The following is a 27,308-nucleotide window of genomic DNA, read 5'->3' as shown; positions in this document are numbered from 1 at the left end:
TGTAAATTCACAGGCCTTTGTCAATGCAATGTCTTATTTGCTTTGTGAGAAGTTTGAGATATGATTACATTTTATCCTAGCCTGAAATGATACAGATGAGGGCATTATCTTTCTAGGCCAGTGTCAGAGTAAAGGAAAGAAAAAGAAGGATAAAGGGTTTTGGGCTTAAAGTATGAAGTCTTGTTTTATCTTCTTGGGTGAAAACAGTCTACTTCAATGTCAACTATTTCTCTTCTTGGTCAGTTTGATTCAGAGGTCCCGTGTCTGTACAGAATCAGCTGTCAGGTGGGGCCTTCTTTAGCTATGAGATGGGTATCCAAAGCTTAATACCTTCTAGTTTTGCAGCAATGACAGTGTCCAGGGGCACTTGGTAACCTTCCTTCCAATGGGACTTGAGGGCTGTCTTCTTGATAACGTTTCCAGAAAACCCAGTCATCAGGCCCTACATTACAGCCAACAGGATCCTTTGAACTGGGATCTAGGAAGCCTTCTTTAACCTGTTGATGACAGGCTTGAGCATAAAACATTAGAGCCTCCCAGTAGCTTGCCATACTAGCATGAGACAAGTGATCAGCAGAAGGTTGTATACCAACAGATATTGGCCTATCAGTGGCTATCTCATACAGAGTGAGTTTATGTTTCCCAGAGTGGGTACTGCATATAGTCAATAAGACCAAAGGCAATGCCTTGGACCAGGGAAGTCCAGTAGTTACTGCACGTTTAAAAAATTTAAGTTTAGGATCCCATTAGTTCTTTTGGCCTTGCCTTATGGTTGAGAGTGATAGGGGCAGTGTTAATTGTAAGAAGTTTGCAAGGCTTTCATTAAAGCTTGTATGATTTACCCAGTGATGTGAGTGTCTTGATCATTGGAGCTCATGGAAGGTATACCCCAAGTGGGAAACCCAACAGCTTCTTTGCCACTGAGGGGCATTAGCCTTGTGGCAGGCGAAAGCTTCAATCCATATGGAAAAAAAACACACACACGGGGCACCTGGGTGGCACAGTCAGTTAAGCATCCAACTCTTGGTCTCGGCTTAGGTCAAGATCTCACAGTTTTTGAGTTTGAGCCCCACATCGGGCTCTGTGCTGATGGTGCAGAACCTGCTTGGGATTCTGTCTCTCCCTCTGTCTGACCTTCCCCTGCTTGTGCTCTGTTTCTCAAAATAAATAAATAAACTTAAAAACCTTTAAAAAAGAAAACACACACACACACACACACACACACACACACAATAACAGGAGCATATTGAAAACCTAGACTAAGTGGCAGTTGAATGAAGTTTCACTGTAGGTGTTCAAAGGATCCATAGAGAGGTCTGAGGCCTCTAGGGACAAAAATATTGTTTCCAGGATAAAGGACCTGACAGGCCAGCCTGCTGATAGACTGTTTTCACAATTTTGTAGAAGTCTCCCCACCAATGTCAATTCATAATTTGAGTCATCTTAAATGCAAAAGTGAGTGAAAAAATACAAAAACAAATAAATTGGATTTGATAGGGAGCCAAGAAGAACCAAGCAGCCATCTTGGGTTTACCATGGTTCTGACTGTTTAATTTACAGATATTATGATTTTACAGATTTTTAAAAAAATGTTTATTCATTTTGAGAGAGAGCATGCATGGACATGCACACAAGAAGGAGAAGTGAAGAGAGAGAGAGAGAGAGAGGGAAAGAGAGAAACCCAAGCAGGCTCCACATTGCCAGTGCGGAGCCTGACATGAGGCTCAATCCCATGACCTTGTGATCATGCCTGAGCCGAAATCAAGAGTCAGATGCTTAACTGACTGAGCCACCCAGGCACCCCTAGAGCTTTTATTTTCAAGTAATCTCTTCACCCAGCATAGGGCCCTAACCCATAACCCTGAGATCAAGAGTTGCACACTCCCCCAACCAAGCTGGCCAAGTACCCCAATTTACAGCTATTATTTACCAACCTGCTTCTCTGATTCAGGAGCAGACTGTTGCCATGCTACAGGGACATCAGGATGGCAAAAGTCTGGCATTGAGAGGCCATTTTTTGCAGACGCAGAATAGACTTCATTCACATGTGCCACAATCTTTTTTCCCCCTCCCTATATGCAACATTTTATTTGGACAGATTTATATGTTCCGACCCTGTTGTGGGTCAAAGAATTACAGGATAGTGACAGGAGCGCTGGGACACTAAGGGGGCTCAGATGGAAATTGCAAGAACCATAGTCCAAAGGCCTGTTCATCTTGTCTCAGTTTCCCTTTTATAGATTTCCCTGATACTCAGGCTCTGTCCTTTTGGTGTAAGCCTCAGTTTTAATGACAGCAATTTCAGAAAGTAAAAGAACTCCAGTAATACCATTTACTTGTTGCCCTTTTTTTTATCGGGGTCCCAAAGGATATAAGACAGCATTTTAAGATAATAGTTAGACAGGGGCGCCTGGGTGGCGCAGTCGGTTAAGCGTCCGACTTCAGCCAGGTCACGATCTCGCGGTCCGTGAGTTCGAGCCCCGCGTCGGGCTCTGGGCTGATGGCTCAGAGCCTGGAGCCTGTTTCTGATTCTGTGTCTCCCTCTCTCTCTGACCCTCCCCCGTTCATGCTCTGTCTCTCTCTGTTCCAAAAATAAATAAACATTGAAAAAAAAAAAAATTAAAAAAAAAAAAATTTAAAAAGATAATAGTTAGACATACAAGAGATAACATTATAGCAGAACATATCAGATTTCCAGGAATTTTATGTAATTTGTAGAACATTTATATACCTATACAAAAACAACATAAAGAAGGCTTAGTATTACTTCTTATAAGACAGTTTCCCATATAATTTAACATATCAGGTAAACCTAATCAGTTTAACAAACACTTTGGAATATTCCAGGGCCCCTCTAAAAAAATCCCAAAGTGTCTTCCAGACCAAAAATACTTCATTTAGAATTTGGTTTTGAGAAGTTTGTAAAAACAAACACACAAATAGACAAAAACCCATATATATGGTTTTAAAGAACTTAGTTGCAGAGAATCACAGATTTTTATGAAACTTAATACATCATTATCTATTGACAAAACTTAGTTCTTTTAATTTTTTTAAAGATTTATTTTATTTTTAGAGTGTGAGCAAGGGACAGGGGCAGAGGGAGAGAGAGGATCTCTCATGACCCGGGGATCATGACCTGAGCAGAAATCAAGAGTTGGGCATTCAACCAACTGAGCCACCAAGGCTCCCCAGTTCTTTTAATATTAAGATGATTCTGTTTTCCTAAGTAATGAAAGACCTGATAGAGACAGTAAACACAGTAAATTAATTTGATAAAACATAAAATCTTTGTTTTCTAGGCAGATCATTTAAAGGGTAAAGAAACTTTCATGACCTGTTATCAAAAGCAGACCAAAACGCCAACGAGAAAGCCAAAATCTAATTTTGCCAGCTTACTTTTTTTTAATGTTTCTTTATTTTTGAGAGAGAGAGGGAATGCACATGAGTGCGGGAGGGGCAGAGAGAGAGGAGGGTCAGAGGATCTGAATACGGCTCTGTGCTGATAGAAGTGGGCCCAATGCAGGGCTTGAACTCATGAAACAGTGAGATGTCAGAGGCTTACCCAACTGAGGCATCCAGATGCCCTGCCAGCTGACCTTTTTAAAAAGTAAATTACATTTGATGTCAAGAACAAGGGCAAAAGAAAAAAAATAACTTTCATTACAACTTGCAGCCCATTGACAAGTACTTGGGACAGGCATGGTGACTTTCCTCCAGAAATTCAACTGCATGGATGTTAATACTTTGCTAAGGGCAAAAGGCAACCTTAGCTTGACATTAGCCTGACCTCCAGAATCCTGTAATTCTCCTTTAACATATAAAAATCCCTTTGAAAACTTCCTTTATCTCTACTCACCTCCCAAGATATATGTTTGAAATGATCCTCCAAGCACATGACCCACTGATACTCACTGAAGAGTCTCATGACTAAGGGTATACTAGACATTAGTAAATGACCTTATCCTAACAGCAGCTAGCCCCTCAAGGTCCTGGAAACCTTGCTTTCAAACTCCTTAGACACTTATGCTATCACTAACCCCCTCCCAAATTGAAAGTATATAACTGGCCACTCCTCACAACTCCAGTGCAGCTCTCTCTGCCCACAGGTCCTGTCCCCGTGCTTTAATAAAACCATTTTTTTGCACTGAAGATGTCTTAAAAATTCTTTCTTGACTGTTTGCTCCCAGACCCCAACATTTCACTTCACATTTTTAAATCCTTTTTTAAAATTGTTTCAATGTTTATTTATTTCAGAGAGAGACACAGAGAGACAGAGAATGAGCAGGAGAGGGACAGAGAGAGAGAGGGAGACATAGAATCTGAAGCAGGCTTCAGGCTCTGAGCTGTCAGCACAGAGCCTGACATAGGGCTCAAACTCATGGACCATGAAATCATGACCCAAGCCAAAGTCAGATGCTTAACCAACTGAGCCATCCAGATGTCCCTAAATTATTTTTTTCTAATTCCAATATAATTAACAGGCAGTGTTATATTACTTTCAGGTGTACAACACAGTGATTCAATAATTCTATACATTGCTTAGTGCTCATCACAGTAAGTGTACTCTTTTTTTTAATAATTTTTTTAATGTTTATTTTTGAGAAAGAGACAGAGTGCGAGTGGGGGAGGGGCCAAGAAAGAGGGAGACACAGAACCAGAAGCAGGCTCCAGGCTCTGAGCTGTCAGCACAGAGCCCGATATGGGGCTTGAACCCACGAACTGCAAAATCATGACCTGAGCTGAAGTCAGACACTCAGCTGACTGAGTCACCCAGGTGCCCCTCAGCCATCATTCTAGTCATCTATTTTTTGCTGACAGTTGTGCAATAGGACAACAGGAATTTAACTAGTAAACTCAGAATAAAGAAGACATCCAGAGGGCTAACAGACACATGAAAAGATGCTCGACATCATCCATGGTAAGTGAAATACAAATCAAAACCACAATGAGATACCACCTCACACCTGTCAGAATGGCTAACATTAACAACTCAGGCAATGACAGATGTTGGTGAGGATGCGGAGAAAGAGGATCTCTTTTGCAATGCTGGTGGGAATGCAAACTGGTGCAGCCACTCTTGAAAACAGTATGGAGATTCCTCCAAAAATTAAAAACAGAACTACCCTATGACCTGGCAATTGCACTACTAGGTATTTATTCAAAGGATACAAAAATGTTGATTCAAAGGGGCACAAGCACCCCAATGTTTATAGCAGTGCTATCACAAACAATAGCCAAAGTATGGAAAGAGCCCAAATGTCCATTGACTGATGAATGGATAAAGAAGATGTGGGATATATATGATGAAGTTTTGGGGTTATGGGGGGTTTGTGGGATCCATTGCTGATAGCCAAGAAAGAATTCTTGAAGACATCTTTGGTGCAAAAAGGTGATTTTATTAAAGCATGGAGATAGGACCAATGGGCAGGAAGAGTTTCACTTTACATGTAGGGGTTGAGTCCAGAGAGGTAAAGTCAAGAGGGAGTTTCCAAAGAGACTTTCACATGCTAAAGACTTACTAGAGGCTTAGCTATTGTGAAGATAAGGTTGTTTCTCCCTCTAGCAACACATTAACATTGAGACAGTAAGGAGTACCTGGACTTTAGGCTGTTGATGAGATTGCCTTTTTCTGGTAAACTGGTGGAGACTCTTTTCAGTTTAACCATTTGTTTTTTGTTCTTTCTTTTTTGGGGTAGCCGGGAGTGTCCAGGGAATATCATAAGTCCCACCTAGCATGGGGTGGGGTGCTAGTTTTGCCCTCAGCCTGCCTCATGGTGCTTCATCATATATACAGTGGAATACTACTCAGGGATCAAAAAGAATGAAATCTTGTCATTTGCAACAATGTGGATGGAACTAGAATGAATTATGTTAAGCAAAATAAATCGATCAGAGAATGACAGAGAATGACAAATATATTGCACTCACATGTGGAATTTAAGAAATACAACAGAAAAATGTAGGGGAAGGGAAGGAAAAATAAGGTAAAAACAGAGAGGGAGGCAAACCATAAGAGAGTCTTAAATACAGAGAACACACTGAAGGTTGCTGGAGGGGAGGCGGGTGGGGGATGGGCTAAATGGGTGATGAGCATTAGGGAGGGCTCTTGTTGGGATGAGCACTGGGTGTTATATGTAAATGGTGAATCACTGTGTTCTACTCCTGAAACCAATACTACGCTGTATGTTCTGTACGTTAATTAACTTGAATTTAAATAAATTAAATTTTAAAAATAAAGTCTTTCCCGTAGAGAAAAAAAACTAATTAATTAATTAAAAAAAAAAAGAATGCCCCATCCTTATAAGTGCTTGCCTCCAAACTGGCTAAATAGAGCTCTCTTACAAATTAATTTTAGTTGAGCACCTGGATGGCTCAGTTGGTTAAGCGTCTGACTCTTGATTTCAGCTCAGGTCATGAACTCACGGTTTGTGGGTTTGAGCCCTGCATCGGGCTCTGTGCTGGCAGTGTGGAGCCTGTTTGGGATTCTCTGTCTCCCTCTGTCTCTGCCCCTCACCCCGTTACTCTCTCTCTCTCTCAAAATAAATAAACATTAAAAAAACAAATTAATTTTAGCAATACCATATGGAGATGGAAAAATATCTCATATTTACTATATGCATGTGCATGCATGTACACACACACTGACACAAAAATCTTATAGCTTTTGTTTTTACTAATATTTGTGGAGGGGACATTTTAGGCCCAATTTTCAAATACTTCCCTCTCTTTTTCTTTGTTCTTCTTTTTTTTTTTAATTTTTTTTTTTCAACGTTTATTTATTTTTGGGACAGAGAGAGACAGAGCATGAACGGGGAAGGGGCAGAGAGAGGGAGACACAGAATCGGAAACAGGCTCCAGGCTCTGAGCCATCAGCCCAGAGCCTGATGCGGGGCTCGAACTCACGGACCGCGAGATCGTGACCTGGCTGAAGTCGGACGCTTAACCGACTGTGCCACCCAGGCGCCCCTCTCTTTGTTCTTCTGAAAAGAAACTTCTCCCTAAAGTTCGAAGTTCAAAGAATGGCTCTTTGGTCCTAGAGAAGAGGAGGATAAAAATCTACATCACAAAATACAGATTGAGTGCAGAACAATTTTATCTCCAATATTTTGATCTTTTCAAGCATTTTGAGAGGAATAGGTGAGGTTTAAGGGATTGGAAGGGGAAGGTGAACTTTGAACTTCGAGAGCAACACCTTTGGCCTGGCAGAGATTTATATGACAAAAGCAGCTCTTTCCAATCCCCCAAAGAATTGGGTTGTAGCTTTTGTTTTACATATCTTTTATCTGTTTAATTTTTCACTAGCCTTTTGCAATGAATCATTCTATGAAGCTATGTTAGAATTTTGAAAGCTTTTGAAGGCTTCTGCATACTAATTAAAACAGGCATCTCATTGTTTGATTTGAAACCCCTTGCTTTTGAGTGTACTGAAAAAAAAAATTTTTAATGTTTTATTTTATTTTTTAAGAGACAGAGAGGGACAGAGCATGAGCAGAGGAGGGGCAGAGAGAGAGGGAGACACAAAATTCAAAGCAGGCTCCAGGCTCTGAGCTGTCAGCACAGAGCCTGATGCGGGGCTCAAACCCAGGAACGGGAGATCATGACCTGAGTGGAAGTCGGACGCTCCACCAACTGAGCCACCCAGGCACCACATGAGTGTACTTTTTAAATGATCTTATCTATTTGGAACATTCCTCATAATGGCCATTGTAATTCAAGGTTGTTTTTAGTAAAATTTTGCCATCTTACTAGATAATCTGCAACTTATAGAAATCTAGTTCTCATACATAAAGTAAGTAGGTGTGCCAGAAGGTGGCATGCACAGCTCTCTGGAAATAAAGGATCCCCTCTGTTTTAGCTAGGCCTTTCATTTTCCTGGAGTCACACTAATAATCTGAAAAATGGGGAGAGGACTGAACCTGCAGGGAATGGGGCCTGGGGACTGATTCTAAACAAATGGAGAACTGGGAACTCATCACCAGTTCCCAACATGGAATTTGGGGAGGGATTCCAAACAAATGGGGAATGGCAAACCAAACCATCAGAATTCCCACTGTGGAATCCAGAGACAGAGCTAAGGTCTGGGGTTTTCAACCTGGAGAACTGCAGTTTGAAAGGCTAGGGGCCTGGCTCCAAGCAGAACCATCTGCTAGCTAATTGGGCTTTGGGCAGATATGCCAGTTCAGTTGGGCTCTGGGCAGAACTGTCTGCCAGCTCAAGTTGACCTTCCCTGTAAAGGAAAGCCAATTAAATCAGGAGTTCAATGCAAAGAAAACAGAGCTTAGAACTGACAGAAATTTACTCATAGCCCTCAGAAATGGTGAGAAAGACAATGAACTCAAAAGGGTTTGTTGGGCTCCATGCCTGTTTATCTTATTTCTGAGTACCATCAGAAGTTTGCTTCAGATCCTACTACTGCCACCAAATCTGTTAAAAAATTTCGACTAAGTTTGGAGATCTAAATAGCTTTATTCAGTGATTCGTGAATTGAGCAGCATACTATTTAGCCAATGGAGAGATGGTCTGAGGAGTTGTACACAATGGAAGGTTTTCAGAGAAAGGAGGGTGGGACAAAGAAGTTACTAGCAAAAGAAAAGAAAGGATTGTTTCAGGCCAGGACATCTCTTTTGTGAAGAGGGAATGGCAGGGTTTTTGCTGAGAAGATGATCTCATTAGTGCTGATCAGGAAATTTCAGACTGACTGTTAAGGTGACATTCCTGGGAGAGGTTGAAACAATTTAAGTTGTTGGTGTTGTTGGAGTCATATGACTCCATTTTGGGCTTGTTCTTTCTCTTTTAACAGTCTGTACTCTTTCTCAGTTGCTTACTTCCACCTCTCTGGTTTTGACCTTTCCTCTTCCCCACCTTGCTCTCCACTCCCCTACTTATTTACTCATACACTCTCACACACACAGATCCACACACATTTAACTTCTCTTTCTTACATCAACAAACACCCTGACCCTTGATTGACCTGTGAAAGGCAATTCAAAGGTCTGAGGCAACTCTTCCTGGCTCATACTGAGACTGAGTCCATCTCCCTCAAACTTTGCTGACCTTGCAAAAAAATCCAAATCAAAACCTGTCTCTCATTATGTAATTTTTGTCTTCATCGCTGAGGAGAGGTTGCAGTCAGCCTCTTTGATAAACTCTCTTTTGTGTTTCCTTCTTCATCTCCGCCTCCCCAAGCTGAGCTCAGAACCAGTATGTGTAAGATGGAAACAAACATCCCACTGCAAGGTCAAATGGGGTTTGGCACTCACCCTGCGTGGGTTTTGTTGTTCTTGTCTCTGCATTACACGGGGTCTACCATCTTGGGGTGTGTGTGCATGCACACTTGCATGCTTTTGCCTTTTTGTGTGGAGAAATGCATACGTGATAAATATGTATATAACTCTGTGCGGGATCCTTGTGTGAGATATGGAGAGGGTGGAAGTGGTATGTGTGGAATGCATGGTTGGGCTGAAGATGGATATGTGTACGCCTGTGTGTGCGCACAGATGTCTTTCTGAGCAGTACTTTGCAGAAAGCTATTGAGAGGTATCTGGAAAAGGGCATTTGTAGAAATACATATTTAACAACAGGTATGAATTGAAGTGAGAGAAATATTTGATTTGTATGGTTTATATGTAGGGTGAATTTTGGATGGAAAACAGAAAGGAAACTCTTTTGTACTTCTTAGAGGCATCCAGACCCTATCTTATGAAAGCCCCTTAAAATCTCCCATTCTGGGGCAGCAGCAAATGTCCAAGCAGCTTCCCTCCAGGAATTGGCTTTGTTTCCAAGAAGTTTGTTAGGCTAAGAAGAAAGCATCTTTGACCCCGCCATTTAGTCTCTCAAACCTCAAGGACATAGATAAACACCCACAGGCACAGATTTCTTCCCGATGCTAGGCTGAGTCCCCACTGCTGCTCCCCATTCATTGTAGAGCAGGATCCAACTGCGGAGGCCCTTAGGTGCGCCCTGTGCTGCTCTTGGTCACGGATGGCTTGTAAAAGGAGAAGAGGAGAGCAAAGAGCAAACACTGCGTCTGTGAGTCTACACCCCGCGTTCCTGGATTCCGCTGCCAGCCCGGGTCTGTGGCCTTCGTAGGGGAAAGCTGTCCAGCCCGAGCCCACACCATCTGAGGCAGGAACGCAGCTCCGCTTCTAGCCGAGCAAACCCTTCCGCCAGCCTCACGGCACCACCTTGTGGCTGGCTCTTGCCATTACAATTCATTACCCGCCCCCTCCCTGCCACTCCCTGAAGCCAGCACTTCAATGCCAATTACCAGCTTTAGATGATTAGTTGTTTGGTGTTCCGTGCTTGAGTGTTCAAAGGGAATTCTGTGTACAGTGTCTCTCAGTATTTTGAGAACTTGTAGTCATAAACACCCACATAGACTCAAGCATAGAACTGAGCCTGTACTTAAAACAATAAAGGGTTAACCCTAAAGAGACCACAGGTCAGTGGGGGGAGAGATGCCTTGGGGAGGAAGAAGAAAGAAGACTATCCATAGGAATTTCAGGTCTTTCCTGAATTCTTTTTCTTTTCCTTTTCCTTTTCCTTTTCCTTTTCCTTTTCCTTTTCCTTTTCTTTTTCTTTTCTTTTCTTTTCTTTCTTTTTGGAATTCCAGATATTTAAAACTGGGCTGGACAAGGGACAAAGTGAGAACCTAACCCAGTCTGTTAGCTATTCTACCTTCTTTAAGAAAATCTACATATTCATCTAAAAAATGCAGGAGAGAGTGTAGAGCAGTTTGAATTGCTAGCCTGGGGTCAGCTTGCTTTGCAGTGAGAGCCCCGCTGACAAGGGGAGAGAGGAATCAGCCACAGTGCTCCTCCATCAAAGAGGGGGCTTAATTGTGGCAAGGAGAGAAACTGGCATGCCTAGTACCTGCAGAAGGAGCCTTGAAGTTGAATCCAGAAGACAGACCTGCTTTCTTTGAAAAAAAAAAAAAGTTTATTTATTTATTTTGAGAGAGGTAGTAGGGGATGGGTGGAGAGGGAAAGAAAGAGAATCCCAAGCTGACCTTGCACTGTCATCGCAGAGCCTGACTGGGGGCTCAATCTCACGAACTGTGAGATCATGACCTGAACCGAAGTCAAGAGTTGTTTACTGACTGAGCCACCCAGGTGCCTCCAGAAGACCTGCTTTCTACTAACTCTGTGACCTTCATTAAATTGCCTAGTCTCTCTGGGCTTTGCTTTAAATTTAAGAATTATCCATTATTATAAGACCTTGGCCTATGTTTAAGCTGCATCTACCATTGCTTTGTCTTATAAACTTTAGTCAAACTGGTATATTCTCATTCTCTCAAACAGACATCACTGATTCTTAAGCTTTGCTAATACCATTATTTTTGCTTGGAATGCCCTTCCCACCCCACCTGTGCTTCTAAATTCTATGCATTCCCAAGATAAAACCCAATTCCACTTGTTCTATGTAGCTTTTCTGATTTTCCCAACTGGATATTTCTCCTCACCCTTTCTTAAATTCTTCCTAGGACTCCATGGGTCCTTCTCTTGGGTGCTTCACAGTATATTCTGGTCATTTGTAGCTTTATTTTATATCCCCCATCCATTTGTGGATACCACATGAATTCATTTCAGGTAGGATGCTTAACACTGTGCTTTGTCCATATTACATGTTGAACAGACCCCTTACTGAATGAAATGGAATTTACCTCCTTTTTGTATCTCAAAATGGATATGAATGGAAGTGGAATTTACCTCCTTTTTGACACTCATCCAGTAAGTGTCATGAACACCCTGCCTCTAGTCCTTTGGATGCTTTGCCCTCCTGGTGCTTCTGGAACATATGTCCTTCCTGTCACGGTATTTATCACACTATAGCAACTTCCTTTCACCTGCCTTTCTTACCATCTAGATGATAAGCTCCTTGAGGAGACACTGCATCTCTTAGATCCCCGTTGCCTGCACCATATATGCAAATAGTAGTAACTCAATAACTATTTCATGAGTGGATAAATAGATGAATATATAAGTAGATGCACGGAAATAGGGAAGGAGAAAAGGGGTTAAGGATGACCTTTAAGTTTCCTTTAAGCTCTAATATTTTATGATTACAGACTTTGGCTCTTTTGAGGGAAGGTAGTTCAAGCTATTTGAGAAACAATACAGTGATGATAGTAGGGTCAGTGGTCACTTTCCTTTCAATGGACTTTGTTTCTGTGGGGGAGCTGGCCTTCCCATTCTGTGGAGAATTTCATACTCCCTGGGCTCAGCCTGGCCCAGAACTTGGAAAGATCTCTGGGGTGTTCATTTTTGTCACCCAGCCTGGGTAGGAGGGTGGACGGGTAGGAGGGGAACCGTTTTGGGAAAAAGTGTTGGGGAGTGTTTGTGTGTGTGATGAGTCAGGGCCATGGAGCTAGGAGCCCTAATCTCTGCTCTGCTCTCTGTGGGGGTAGTTCTCACCAGTTGCAGGGGGGTGGAGGACCACCAACTGTCTTTAGAAAGTTTTCTTAGTCATAGTTTATACCAAGTCAGCTGGAGCTTTATGTAACTGGGCCTTTATTCCACAGACAACAGGGTATGATGGGGTCAAAATGGCTGCTACTCCTCCAGCAATGGCACCCACCTATTCTAGCCCCTCCTAACCACCAGCTGGGTGACATGCCCTTCCCTTAGGAAATAGCACTTTGAGGGCTAAAGGCCAAAGACATATATTTCCACTGGAAAATATTTGGGGTTATCTTCATGAATTCCATGGGAATGCCTCCATGCCTTCTGGGGGGCTGTTCCATTCTCTCCTGTTAGTCCCACACCAGCTAGGGGCAGTGAGAATATAGTACCCCAGGACTCCAGAGTGTGCATGAGCCAAGCATCAGGTGATGGTCAGGGCATTGGCTTCTGTTCTGGGCTGTGATCCCTCTCCAGTGCTGCTGGCAGAGCTCTCTACCTCTGCTTTCTTATGGCCTTGCTCCTCAGACAGAGAGAGACTCAGTATTGCATTTCTTGCCTCTAACACTAGACACAACATGAGTTCTATGGGGGATAGCTCCAGAGAACTTCTGAAATGATTGGAGGGATGGAGGGAGATACATGAGAAGAGAAGGAAACAAGAGAGAGGAGAGGTTGGCTGCTGGAGATTTGCCTAGCTCAGGACACCTGACTATTGGCTCCACTGGGAAGAAAGCAAAGCTCAGGGGTCTAGGGAGAGTTGTGGGGCCTTCCACTTGGCTTCTTCAAGGTAGACAAAAAAAAAAAAAGTCTAGGTTTTCTTTCCTTTGCTACTGGCTGGACAGAAAGCCTTCTTTCAGTGCCTCAGGTCCAAGAGGCTGGGGCTGTAAGCTTTGGGTAACTGTTTTTGCTGGGGCAGAGTACTAAGGATAGTGTGACTGTGGGGTCAGGTCCTGCTAATCCCCAGAACAAGAAGGAATAGAGACATTTGAGAAGGTAAGCTGGAAAATGAGGATGAGATTCCTGACAGTGGGGATGGCCACTGTGGTCCAATAGCCTGGGAAGGAGGAAAGTTCTAGAAAGAGAGTTACAAAATCAGGTCTTTGGTCAATGAACATATTCTGGACAACAAAAGTGGAAGCTTAGCAGGTGGCTAGCGGGAGCTTTCAGTCATTTGTTATGGCTCTGTCCCTTTATCAGTGCAGTGGCAGCCAGAGGCCTCCCTGAAGCCAGATGGAAGGGCCTCAAGGCAGTCCTGAGAGTGAGTAGAATCAGCTGAGAAAGAGAACGAGGGTCGGGGTGCAGAGAGGGAGATTGTGAGAAAGGCTGGAAGTTCCCAGGCTAGTTTCATGCTGATCCCCAGATTTCTGAGCCATGCCTGCATGGTACAGGGCTGTTGGGTGGCTGGGTCAAGTGGTATTAGTGGTGAAGGAAGAATGAGAAGACATGAGTCTCCTCCTCTGCCCAGGTGCTTGGAAGCAGGGAGATGCACAGCAGTACTTCTCTGGTCCTACTGAACTAAGATAAGAGTCCAAGTTGGAGAGAGGCTGGACTTGTCCCTAAACCCAGAAAGGAATGAAGGAATGAGAGAGTGCTAGGAAAAGAGGGAGAAGGGACATAAGTTCCCCTGCACACCACCAGGTGCCAGGCAGGGACAGTGCCAAGATGGCCAGAGGCTGCAGCCCAGGGCTAAGGCAGGGCTAAGCTAAGATCTCTAAAATGAGATCTTGATTCAGGCTGCCGCCTTCTGTTTCTGAGCTTGTGGTACAAGCGGGGTTGGATCTATTTCTACCTTCACATGCTGAGCCCCAAATCCCTGGAATATCATGCCCTGCTGCCTTATCTGCAGTGCTGGGACACCATCCAGTAGATTATTTAGGGCTTGGGGAAAGTGTCCAGGAGCAGGGACCCAGGGCGCTTAGTGGTTACTGTGATCTGTATCCACACTGCCAAGTTCTTGGCTCGGATTTGCTCCTGTGATTGATGTCCTAGGTCTCCTTTCTTCAAGATGCAGCTGTTCCTGCCCTCTCTCTGGACCTCAGAGAATCACCCATGAGGTTTCAACTGCTTCGTTGGGTTCCCTCACTGTGCTTACTTTTAAGAGGAGGGGCACAACAGAGCAGAGAGGTTATACCTGCAAACATCAGAACCACATTGCCTGGGCTGAAAACCTGACTCTACCTCCAACTAGCCATATGACCCTGAGCAAGTCCTTTATGTCTCTGTGTTTCCATTCTATAAAAGAAGGCTAGTAATAGGACTTACCTTGTGGGCGTGTTGTGAGGGTTGAACAAGATATTTTGTGGAAAGTCATCTTTGTTCTGTGGCTTTCCGCATAGTAAGCTCTTAATAAATGTTAGTTCTTGTTTTTCTATATGACCAAGCCTTGCATGTCTCATCTGCCCCAAACAAAGACAGTGCATTCCAGCAATGCTGGCCTCCTCTTTCCTGTATCAAAAACAGCTCATGCTCAGCCCAATTTTTATGCACATAAATGTCCTCCCACCCTCTGTACAGCTACTCATACTCCCCCACTCCAAGGCCTAGCTAAAGAGCCGCCTCTTCCCAAAGTCTTTCCTGGTGATTCTAACCCACACAAAGCTCTTCCTCCCCTGACTTATTGTGCTTCCAGCCAGTGCCTTGAAATTTACCATTTAAACCATAGAACTTGAGAGCTGGAAGAGTCTTTGCAAATGATCCTGGTCAGTTGTTCTTACTCAGGAGTAGTTAATAAGCAGCGATTACATTGCTACAGCATCTGTTAGCACTCAACCCAGGCATCACTAATTAACCATAGCACTTCTGCTAAGCCCAAATGCTGCCTCAGAATCCTTCTGAACACAGTGCTTCAGGAGATCAGTACTAACCCATCAGAAGTGCTACTACCATCCACAAGCCAGACAACTAGAAGTAATCTATATGGGTAAGGTAGCTGGAGCTTTTTGAGGTGTAGAGACCTGCTTCAGGCCCCAAGGCACTGGGATACAACACTTTAACTTGTCTTCAGGGCTCATTTGAGGGGACGTGGGGAATTGGGGTGGTAAGGAGGCTCAGTCTCTCCTCACACAGACTGACCCAGTGTGCCCGTGCTTCCAGAGTCCCTGTTTTGTGCCAACAGCAGGCCATAGAAGCTTCAGTGTCTTGAAAGACAGAGGGACACTGGACATCAGGAGCCCAGAGTGGTCATCTTTTTTTTTTTTTAATTTTTTTTAACATTTATTTATTTTTGAGACAGAGAGAGACAGAGCATGAACAGGGGAGGGTCAGAGAGAGAGGGAGACACAGAATCCGAAACAGGCTCCAGGCTCTGAGCTGTCAGCACACAGCCCGACGCGGGGCTCGAACTCATGAACCGCGAGATCATGACCTGAGCTGAAGTCAGACGCTTAATCAACTGAGCCACCCAGGCGCCCCCAGAGTGGTCATCTTCATCTGTGACTGGTCTGCTTAGGGCCACAGGGAGTCCTTCCTTCTTTCAGGGTCTCCATCTCCATCCATGCAAGGGATGGAGAGAGAAATCGCACAGTGGGATGCCACCTCTCCTGGGCCCTGAAAATTGTGGTGAAGGGTCTCTTGAAGGGTGATTCTTTGCACTGGGCCACCTCTCCTGGGCCCTGAAAGTTGTGGTGAAGGGTCTTTTGAAGGGTGGTCCCTTGCACTGGGAGAGGGGGGCAGTAGTGGAAGCATGGAGGGGTCACAGTTGACATCCAGATTGTTGGAGGAGTTTTCACCCTTAAGTAGGAGTTCTGGAGAGCTAAACAGCCTCCTCCTCCTCAGAAGCTGTTGAAAGGTGGCTTCAACATCAGCTCAGTCCCACAAGCTTCAGAGTGCTACCCCTCATGCTTGTTCCCCTCTCCCCACCCCAGCTACCTCTCCCAACCTTCTCCTCCCTCCCATGCCCCTTGAGTTTGTGCTGCCATTCAAGTCCCCTCTGCAGACCTGCATGGCCTCCTGGCTGAACTCTTTAGTCATGTCACACTTTGCTGGAATTTTCTTTCTAGAACTTAGATTTCATTATGTTATCTCTGCTTAGACATCACCTCGTTGTCTTCAGGAGAGAGGCAAACTCCTTGATCTCTACACTATTTACATTTGGGATTGTATAATGTGTTGTTGTGGGGCCTTCCTGTGCACTGCAGGATGCTCGACGGCATCTCTAGGCCCTATCAACTGCACGCCAATGGCACGCTGCCCTGCCTCCCAGGTTTTAACAGCGAAGATGGCTACAGATATTGACAAATGTCCTCTGGGGGGCAAAATTGCCCCCGTCAAGAATCACTGTTTTAGCTATAACACAGGCTAATAACTTAGTACAAACCTACTTAGCTCTGTGCTAACGGCTTTCTATGGATTGTGTCATTTAAGTTCAGAACATTGCTGGAGGGTAGGCTCTGTTAGTATCCCTATTTTATAGATGCTTAAAAGGCACCCATTTGGAAGGTATCCAGATCTTTCAAGAAAGGCAAAGACTTTTTCCTTCTAGTGGGGTAAAACAGAGGGAGATAATTCAAAATCTCTTCTCCTTGAGGCCAGGGCCACAGACTAGTCAAGGCAGGATTTGAACCCAGGCTACCTGTTGGCAGGATTAGATTTCTCCCTCATGTGCCCTGTCCAGCCTGCTGTTTTTCTGCCACTCATCATGCCCTTCCCTAGTCACTGTCTGCACTCTGCTTCCCCTACGAGCTCCTCCACAACCTGGTGAAGTCTACTCACCACTCAAGGCCTAGGCAAAACCCCTGACCTCTTCTCTGTGCAGGCCCCTATGCCCCAGCAGGAAGAAGTAATAACTCCCTGTAGTTCACACACAGACACAGCCTTGGTGGTACATTCTGTCAGGCTAATTGTGCAGATGTCTGTCTTCCCTGCCAGACTGTGAGTGATCTGGGGGGTCTGGTTTGTCCTTTGTAATGATGACCTGCATGAGCCCATGCCCCCAGATGCTTGAGGAATGGGATGAAGTGGGGAGGTGTGTGATATACCGGACACCAGGAGCAACAGTGTCTTTGGGCACACAAACTAGACAAAGCACTTCTCCTATGGGCTAATTTGGCCCCTCAAAAGAGTACAAGGCTGGAGGAGCCACGAATGGCTGGAGTTTGGCCCCCTTAGCAGGAGGCCTTTGAGACATTCATAAACTGCAGTCTTAAGGAAGTGGTGGACCTCAGGCTGCCTGTCAGATAGAATCCTCCCGTTAGCTCTCATGAGGTTTAGTAGGAGTGAGCATGCATGTGTGTGCCCACTGTATGTGTTAATATGTGTGCTCATGTGGGAAGGTAGGCAGTGGGGCCCATGCCTGTGTGGAGTGACACTGTGAGCATGTGCCACATGCTGTGTGCATTTCTGTCAGGACATGTGCATTTCTGTACTGCAATACTAGCACATGTGTGCACTTATATGGTCCTATCAACATAGAATGTAGGTCAAGGGACCCACAGGCATTCTAGAACTCTAGAGAATGCAGTCTGCTCTCTGCCCTGCTCCCTTTGTGGGATGGAGGGAGAGAAAGATGCTTTGGAATGCCTTCCTTGGAAGCCACATTGGTCTCTCTTTTGCAGGCAGGGTTTCTGAGGCAGAGTACTCAGAAAGCTCCCTCCCTTCTCCCTCTTTATGGGCTGGAGGAATGAGCTCCCATGGGGACAAGAGGAGGAATATATCTCTTGGCCCTGTCCTGCCAGCTCAGACACAAGCTGGCCCCAGATTACTGGATGACTGTTGGATTAGGGAGCATGGTATCTCAGGGCCAAAGGTGGTGGTGAGTGGGATGGGCTGAATGAGTCATGGCCAAAGCCCAGTTAGTAGCTCATGTCTTGTTCTTTGTTGACAGAACAGAGAAAGGACCTTCCTGATAAGATGTCAACATTTTGGGGGTGATGATGGCTGGACAAAGAGAGAAGATGCAGGGGCCAGGGCCACTTCCTAAGACAGGGGCCCAGGATTGTGCCTGTAGCCACATGTTCAAGTGAGTGTGCCTACCTGGGTAAGTGTGAGGTGGGCGCAGGGCCGTGTGTTCACATGAGTTTATGTGCAGCCTGAGCTAGGGCGTAGTCTCAATGTGAACACGTAGAGCTCTATACCTATCCTATCAGAGAGTTCAGGCAGCTGGCATGGAAGCGTCCAGGGACATTTCTGGCCTCACTCACATTTACTTATACCTTATGGTAATCTGTGTATAAGTGTGTCCCCACTGCGCACCCATGGAGCCCACATGTGCATTTATCTCTGCACTTCCAGGGGGGTTCTGACCTCTTGGCTCAAGCTGAAATTCACATAGGCACATACAGCACTCACAGCCCCCAAATTCCTCTACATTTGAAAAAGACAAGGGGAAAAAAAGGGCCAAGAGACAAGAGGAGATAAAAATAGCTGAAAATAAGCTCTTCAGATCAGAAAGCTCCCTTTTTTAGTGACTCACAAATTTTCCAGACTGAGTGCACACACACACACACACACCCCACAAAACACAAACACCCAGTCACGCTGCCAAGTCATGCACACATCCTCATGCAGATGCCCTTGGTCTCATACATGCTCAGACTCTGAACTCCCAGGTAAAATACCCCCCAGAGGGGTGATGCTGTGGCCTCTGGGGGAATGCTCTCATCTGGAGCTTGGAAGGCATGATCCACTTCCCCAGTCCCCTGCAAACACATATTCATATCCACCTCCTCTCCCAGCTTCTTCTGACTTCTCACTATTTCTGGTCCCCTCCCCCATCTTGAAATGGGACGCCCACAGGAAGAGGTGGTCTTGCTGTCCTACTAAGGATTGCGCTGCTTTCTTCAGGAGGCTCTAATGCTGGAGGGCCAGACAGCTCTCTGCACAGGATCTCCGGAGCTGGCCTCACTGCTGGGGAGAGAGGAGACAGCTCCGGACGCCATGCAAGATTTATGAATGTGTTTTGTTAATTGCATTAGTGGCTCTGTGGGAGGATGGTGTGTGCTTGGGCCTTAAACAGGCAAGTGCAACAGAGGCATCTGTAGAGGAGACAGGACTGAAGCAGTGTTTACAGCATCCTGCAATCCTGGGGACACCACGGTCCACTCCTCCCCCACCCTCTTGCTGACACCCTCTTTCCCTCCACTGCAACCATCTACATACCCCACAGGACTAACCCTTCCCCTCTTAGGCTCCTCTAGTCTAGAAAGAGTGGCCAGGTTGGCAGCCAGCCTTGAGAACCCACTTTTTGCTCACTTTCTTTCTCTCCCCTCCCTTCCCCCTCTTCTTTCTCCCTCCTTTCTTCTTTTCCTTTATCTTCTTTTCCCCTTTACATCCTTTCCTCCATCCTCTGTCCACCTTCACCCCTGTCTGTGAAGCCCAAATCTGCTTGGTTCTAAGTATTTACATCACTCAGGCTAGAAAGGTCCCTAGGTGCCCCCTAACCGTCTATTCACAGAAACATGACCTACTGGCTGAGTCTCTGGGGTCCCTACTTCCCAGGACTTAACTAGGCACCATGTCCCTGAACCTTTTAAGAAAATGGGGAAGTGGAAACATGCAAGGTGAAAGGGACAGCTAGAGAGGATTTGCCTAAAAATTTGAAGCCAGTCTGAGGAAGTGGCTGCTGGGCAGTGGACCCAGAAACATGTCATGTGTCCATGGTTATGATGAGCTCCTTAGAAGGTGGATGTTAGGTAACCATGCCCATCTCACTTGGGGTGCCCTCTTCTGGGGCCACTCTGGGACTTTGTTTCCTCTTCTTCAGCCTTTGGTGCCCTGAGTGATCTGGGACCTCAGCCTTGGCTGTGGCTAGCAGTGTGGGCTCTGCCCTTGGGCTGTCTGAGGTGGAATCCTGCCCCCACTTTCCAACTCTGAGTTTGATGAGTTTATGTCTCTGGTCCTTCATTTCTTTAATTGTCAAAGGGAATAATACTAACAATACCTACATCATAGGGTCCTTTATGTCTGTAGTGCTTAAAACAGTGAAAATAGGCAGGTGGTAAGGTCTTCATAAATGTTAGGTACATGACTCAGGTCAGCTGGCTTTACCTTTCTATGCCTTATTGTCCCCTCAGAAGCATGGGAATGAGAAAGGCTATCCCTTCTCTAGAGGACTTTCTGGGACAACAGAGAAGACCAGAGTTAAGAGGCAGAGTCAAGAGTCCTGAGGCGGTACCCTCCCTCTTTCTGTTCCCCCATCTTGGGGGCGCTTGTGTCCACCCTACCTTCTCTCCCTCCTGCCTTTGAGTCCTCTGCACAGCTCTGGCCCAGCTCTGGCTTCTCATTACTGTATAACCACCTCTCAGAGCACGTTTCTCCAAAGGAGGGTCCAGGCTGTGGGGACGAGGCTGAGGAAGGGGAGGAAAGTGGCCCAGCAGGGCCCTGAGAACCCCATCCCCTCCTCCCTTCTCAGAAAACCACCCTTTCCCAAGATGAGCTCTCTCCCCATCCCTCCCCCCAATTTCTTAATCTCCAGTGCACGTAGAAGCTGCAAAGTGGGACAAGGAAGGACGATCAAACAGAAGATCAAGGGGCTGAGGAATTGGAGCCTGTGTTCTGAGGCTAAGGTCCACCCAGATCCTTTCTAGATTTAGAATTTTTCTCTTTTAACAATGGAGAACTCAGACTCCTGAGGTCCAGGGTCTGAGACAAGCTGAGCCCATCTGGCCCTGCTTGCAGGAGCTTTCTCTTTCTGACTGGAGAAGGAGGCATCCCCGCAAGTTCTTGGGCTGTTGTGGAATGCAACACAAACTGCATCAGGAGATCTAAATTTGGGCTTTGGGTGGACTGCCTTGACTTCCTCAAGGTGATCGGTCTTTAACAGTAGATGAAAAAGGTCCTGAAATTCAACGTTGAACCATAAAATAGTTCTTGCACTTCTCACATCAGGACTTCTCTGTTATAATTCTTGTCATTGTTGGAGACCAAGCAGTAGTGGATATGAGGAGAGAGATACTCAAAAATTAATTAATCACATTTTTCTTTACTCCAGGCCCTGAACCAGGATGATATTTTAGATAGGTGAACAAATAGATAACAACCTTACCCTTGAGGAATTTAAAATCTAGAGCTTAGAAGCTCTTTCATATTGCAAAACATATACTCATATATCTAGGGAGCAATAGTCCAACGTTTTTATGTCTGTGAATGCTGCTAAGGCACCTAGCAACTGATTGCTAAGATCTGATTTCTCTGGATCCTGGATTCCTGATGCTTTAAGGCAGTGATTCTCAACCTTTTCCACGTCATGCATCTCTTTATAAATTGATTAAAGCTGTGAACTTCTCTCCAGAAAAATATCTAGAGCATAGACACTCAAACATCTGCCTATAATTTGATGGGCATCTGAGCCCAGGAAGCTGATGCAATGATCTTGGGTTTAGAGCCCCTGTTTTAAGAGTGGGAGGCAGCTGTGTGGCCTGCACTGATGGATATATCACTGCATTTCCCAGCAGGAGCTGTGTAGCTGAATTGTAATCACAGTGTTCTACCAGAGTGGATTAGGGGAAGCTGGCTGCTTGGCCCAGACTCTAACTTTCTGAAAAATTTCTAAATTCTACCAAACAGCAGAAATATGCATTTGTAAAAATCCTAAATTATAATCTTGGTGAGGCTGCCAGTGAACCCTGTGACCTTGGCCAATTCTCTTCCTTTCTTTGGGGTCTCATTTGTCTTGTCTGTGAAGTGAAGAAGGGCTGGGACACTGAAGTAGAGTTGAGGTTCCTTCCATCTCTGATGTGCCCTGAGTCTTTGTCATGGTGGCACACAAGTATGTCTTTTACTGAGGAGACAGGACAAGGAGGGGGGGGGGCGCGGGGGTGATGAAGGAGTCTCCAGGTGCGGCAGCCCTTGATTCCAGGGGCTGGACCTGAGCCCTGGTGAGGAAAACTCCCAGCTACTGCTCCGAGCTGTGCTCCTGGCCACTCCCAGAGCTCAGGGCCTCCTCCCCCTGCACCACTCTGCTTCCCCCTGCAGCTGACTGCCTGGGCCAGGGCTGCTGTGGCTGCTATGGGGATTTAGAAGCTAAGGCTGCCTGCTCTGGCAGAGGTTACAGCCTTATAAATCACAGTTCCATGGGGGAGGGTTCAGCACAGCCCAAACCCTTAGTGATGGAGGGGAAGTGCGCTTTTCTGTGGTAATAACCACTGGGGGCTTCCTGGGCAGCTGGGCCCCTCCTGTGATCTTGAAAGGCCTCTCTGTTCCTTGGTACTCATTACAGATATCTGAGAAGGGGTGCCCTGCACAGAGGAGTCCTCTCCCCTCCCATTGTCTGGTTGGGTCACCTACTTAAAGGGTAGAGAGGGGTAGAGAGGGGTAGAGAAGCATAGCAGGTCTGCTCCAAGACGCAATATGCTGTGGGTCTGTGCTGTTCCTGGGGCGTGGAAGTGGGCAATTCCTAATGTCACCTGTGGCCTTTAATCTTCTGGCCCAGCCATGGCTTCCACACAAATCAGAGGGCTCAAGTGTCTGACTCTGGCACTGGACATTGCAGGAGCCAAGTGATTCCATCTGCCAAGTCCCTCTTTTGAAATCCATGCCACCTTTTCCTTCTCTCCCATGGCCTCCTCAGCACCTCCAGGCCAGAATTTAAATGTTATTAACTATAATTGATCTGCTTAGGTCCTCGGAGGGATTGAGAGGGAAGAGCAGTGGAGGCCTGAGGTGTTGCAAGGTAGCAGAGGCTTCATGGAGTCACTGCCAGGGCTCAGGAATGCTCACCTTTTTGTCTCAGGGAGGAAACCCTTGGAAAGGAGAATAGAGAGGCAACTGACTCAGCTGCAGGAAATGCTCTTCTCCAGTTGGTGCTAGTTGTCTTCACACACTCACCCGTGCCTATACAGTACATATTTGCACACCCAGTATACCAGTCGTATGCTAACAGACACATTCTAAACCTGTCTATATAATTTCTTTCTTATCAGAAAAATATATGCAGACCCTACTCATATCCCCATATAAACATTCTTCTCTTTCCTTTCTTTCTTTCTTCCCGTACATGTGATTGTCATCAGCATATATGCTAACGTATAAAACTTTGAATTATCTAAAGCTCATGCATATACCCTTTCTTAACTCAGCCTTTTAAACCTGCAGTGTATGGCCATACCTAGAGACAGGACTGTACCTAGAGACAGGACTGTACCGCCCACATGCACACACCATGCTTCTCCATCCCAGACCTATGTGATAATTCACTCCATCACACAACTGCTCTGTTCTGTTTCCTTCACCTCTTGGTTGAGCAGCTATCCCATAGGTGGAAACTTCTTCCCCTAGCCACATCTCTTCCTCTGGAGTTGAGTATGTGAAGCACTGTCACAGAAGGGAAAGATTATGATGGTAGGAGTCTAAGAGCGTGGGTTCTTAATAAGTTATTTTGCTCATTTATCTTTGTATAACCTCCCATGCCTCGTAAGGCCTTCAATAGATAGATACTAAAATTCAGCCTCAGTTTCCTCATCCATAAAATGGATTAAAATACTGTCTGCTTTATCTTCATGATGGCAATGTTATGCGCATCAAACCTGATACATAAGAAAGAAGCCTGAAAGTGTACTGTGCATCATACCCTGGGCTATTAGGGCAATTTGTTTCACGAGTGCAGTCCAAGAGCTGGCAAAGGTAGGGACCATATTTTCCTTGTGTGAGCTGGTCCTAGTGCTGCTGGTCTTGCCAAGGGCTGCTGGTCTAGGGCTCAAGGAATTCATTCCTGGTCCTGCCTTTCTTCTTTCTTCACCCTCATTCTCACTTCTGTCTGTTCTAGACACATGGTTACAGAGCCAGGGATCACCAGCACTGAGCCAAGCATCTGCCCTGGGCATGAGCAAGCATCTGCCGGGGGCAAGCATCTACACATGGGCCTGGCTCCCAGACTTACACCTGGGAGAGAGTTCTCTGTTCCTGGACTCTAGGGCTGTGCTAACCAACTGAGTCCAGAATTAGAGCCGCCATGGTATGGTGAACTCCACGTGACAATTCACTCCAGGGCTGAATCTTTTACCTGTGCTTCCCTGCCTAGGTTTGTGGCAACCCCCAAAAAGCACCTTAACATCTAAGATGGTACAGGAAGGCCAATTTTTGCCTAGCCCAGAGTGAGTCCTCAGTTCTCCAAGCCACAGCGGCTGGTACAGGCTAGGGTAGCCCTGGAAGAGGGGAAGCAGGACAATTGAGGCCAATGCCAGCTTTGGAAAGAGGCCAGCAGCTGGCACAGAGCTGGCTTATGTCCAGTAAGAGCATGTGAGAGGTGAAGGGGCCATTCTGAGGGAGGGCTGTCTAGCTTTGGGGCTTAGAATAATCTCAGATTCAGCTCAGAGACTTTATTTCTTTAGCTCAGCAATAACAAATTTGGGATAGTACTTGTCTCCTTCAGTTACTCCTCCCTGGATCACTGTTCAGAGAAAAAATTCCAGTGGGATACCGGGTACAGATAAACGTTTCCGAACACGCCAAGTGGGCTGAGGCTGGGGTACCAGGAAACTGGGCTCCTGCCACTGGCTAATGGGCCTTGGAAGCTCAGGGCTCCCATAAGTGAACCTGGGAATGAACATGGGTGTAGTGGAAGAGGGGCCCCAGGTAAGCCAATCCCTTGCACAGGTCCCGCTTTTTGCAGGGAGTGACTCTGCGTGCCCCTCCTCCCTCCTCCAGCTCTGCAGCAGCACCAGGTTTCCAGCAGGCCGGCATGAAAGCCAGGCCTGGAGGAGGCTGGGCAGACAGGGACCAGAAACAGAACCGGCCTGGGGGTGGAGCCTATAAACACTGCAAAGCTCCAGCCTGGCTCCACCCCTTCCCAGCCTGGAGCTCAAAGGGATGACATCACCCAGACTGAGGGCTCCAGCCGAGAAGGGCTTCGCTAGCGGGGAAGCCGCACCTGCATGGCTGAAGGACTTCCCGGCTTCGCCAGGCGGTGGTTCTCTTCTGTGTCCTGAATCTTATTCAGCTTAGGGGTCTCTGCTTGGGGGTCTCGGAAATGGCACATGGCTATTCAGACTTCCATGCCTGGGGCTCTGGTTCTTCCACCGAAGACCAATCCCAGGGGCAGTCCGCCCAAGCACCCCTTCCCACCCCCCCCCCCCCCCCACTCTGCCAAATGCGCCTTTTCCTTGCCAGCACAGCTGCGCTCCATTTTTCTGAGGCTCCATGGAGAAAGATTGGATCCCTAGTTCTGACCAGGCAACAGTCAGCCCACAGCAAACCTTTTGTCCCATTCCTGTAGGTCCGTGTCCCTTCCCCCACCCAAAACCCTACTGGGTGCTTGTATCGCCTGCTTGCAGAGCATATGCTTGGCTGGTTGCTTGGTGTCTGCTGTTTATCCCTCTCTTCCTACTTAACTTCTGTTTCTGCTTGGCCCATCTGGCTCCCGTGGTACCTGTCTTTCACTCGACTGAATTGTGCCTCCACGCCAGCGCTGTGTTCCCCACCCTCCTCCTCTTCCTCTACCACTTCCCTCCCAGGGCATTGCTCTTGTTCACTCGGGTTACTGGCAGGAGCCCTGGACCTTTGGTGTAGGGAAGTGAGGGACTCCTCTAGCCTGGGGGACTGCCCCAGGCACAGCTGGGGAGCCTGTTGTGGGGGTCACTCTAGTGTTCTGGGGATGCTGTTGGAGGGGTGTTGAGGTGGGTGGTGGAGTACAGAATGGAAATAGCCTTTGGACTGGAGAGAGGGCTTGGTGCTCGTGAAAACCTCCTTCTCAGATCCTTCTGAGTTTCCTTCCTACTAGACTGCATTTTGGGGGTAGGGGTGGGATCTCCCAAGTCAGAGTCTTGTACATACTGCTCTCTGTCAGCAGCAGCAATTGGAAAGTGACCTGTGAGTAGCGGCGGGAGAGAATGAGGCCAGGGAAGCCCCAAGGTTCTTCTGACCTAGAACCCCAGCCTACTTCCAGCTCCTTCCTGCAGAGAAGGGGCTGTGGCAGTCCAGTGGCTTGGGCAAAAGAAAAAAATGTTGGCAGCAGGAAGCTTCAGGTTGTTCATGGTGGGTACCCAGAGGGGAAGGAATGGCCTTCCCTGCTCCCCTTGGCCAGGAGTACCCTGCTGGGGATCAATCCCATCCCAGCACATTGCAAATTCCTGGCACTAGGCTCCATGCTGCCAGAGCTACTGCTCCGCATCCCCTGCCCCTCCCACCAGCTTGCACACCCTTGCACACACTTGCACACCCATGCTGTGGCTCACACTTACCCCTCCAACACAGCCTGCTTTCTTCCAGGCGTGATGTGACAGCTTATGGCTTCCCAGTACCCACAAAGGGGTGGTGGAGGCTGGGGGAGAACGGAGGAGAAGCAGTGGAGCCCCACAGAGGCAGGGCTGTTGTTCATCTACCTCTCTGAACTTGGGTTGCTCCTCCAGGCTAAGGCTGGATGCCGAGGAGGCTGCCCTGGGCCTGGAGTCAACAAGGATCCACGTGCTTGGGGACCATCGGTTGCTGGTCCCTGGAAGCATCTGCTTCCCACGGAAACCCACAGGGCTTGGCTGCCAGGCCTCGCTGCGTGCCCACTCCTCTGGCTCTGTTCTCTGTCTCTGTTGTTCCATCTGCCTGCGCCACCAGCTCCTGGCTCTGCTCTCTCGGCCTCTTTATTTCTCTCCCAGAACCTTCCTTCTGCTCCTCATTTCTCCCTATCCTTTCCCCGGTCTCTATCCAACCACATTCATGCCACAGTCCCTGCGGTCTTCTTTCCCCTTTGTCTTTAGCCACCATTTCTCTTGCTTCTCTGCTATTTTTCCCTCTCCTCTCCTCTCCTCTCCTCTCCTCTCCCCCCCCCCCCCATCTCTCTCTGTCTCTCTGTCTCTCTCTCTCTCATGCATATTCAATGGCTCCTTGAAAATCCACCTAGATGATTCTATGTGCTAAAAGCCTAGATCTGCTTCAGGAATAAAACTTCTCAGGCTGTGAGTCTAGGTCCCTGTCTCTGACCCCAGTCTGGATTAATTGCCTAGAAAATGTTGGTAAACCCACCTTTTCTCCCCCAAGCAT

The 27,308-nt window shown here is 46.7% G+C and overlaps 1 protein-coding gene across 1 annotated transcript in view; it reads right to left on the bottom strand.

The window, feature by feature from the left end:
- Positions 1–26,629, bottom strand: part of JAM3 (junctional adhesion molecule 3) — a 123,702-nt gene extending 97,073 nt beyond the window's left edge. The window contains exon 1 of the mRNA XM_045483529.1: positions 26,516–26,629. The gene's annotated coding sequence lies outside the window, so the exon portion shown is untranslated. The remainder of the gene's footprint in view (positions 1–26,515) is intronic.
- Between the last annotated feature and the right edge of the window lie 679 nt (positions 26,630–27,308).

Source organism: Leopardus geoffroyi, chromosome D1, assembly GCF_018350155.1.
Source record: "Leopardus geoffroyi isolate Oge1 chromosome D1, O.geoffroyi_Oge1_pat1.0, whole genome shotgun sequence".
Lineage (NCBI taxonomy): Eukaryota > Metazoa > Chordata > Mammalia > Carnivora > Felidae > Leopardus > Leopardus geoffroyi.
Note: the sequence above shows the minus strand (reverse complement) of the source record. Positions and strands in the feature narration are given on the sequence as shown.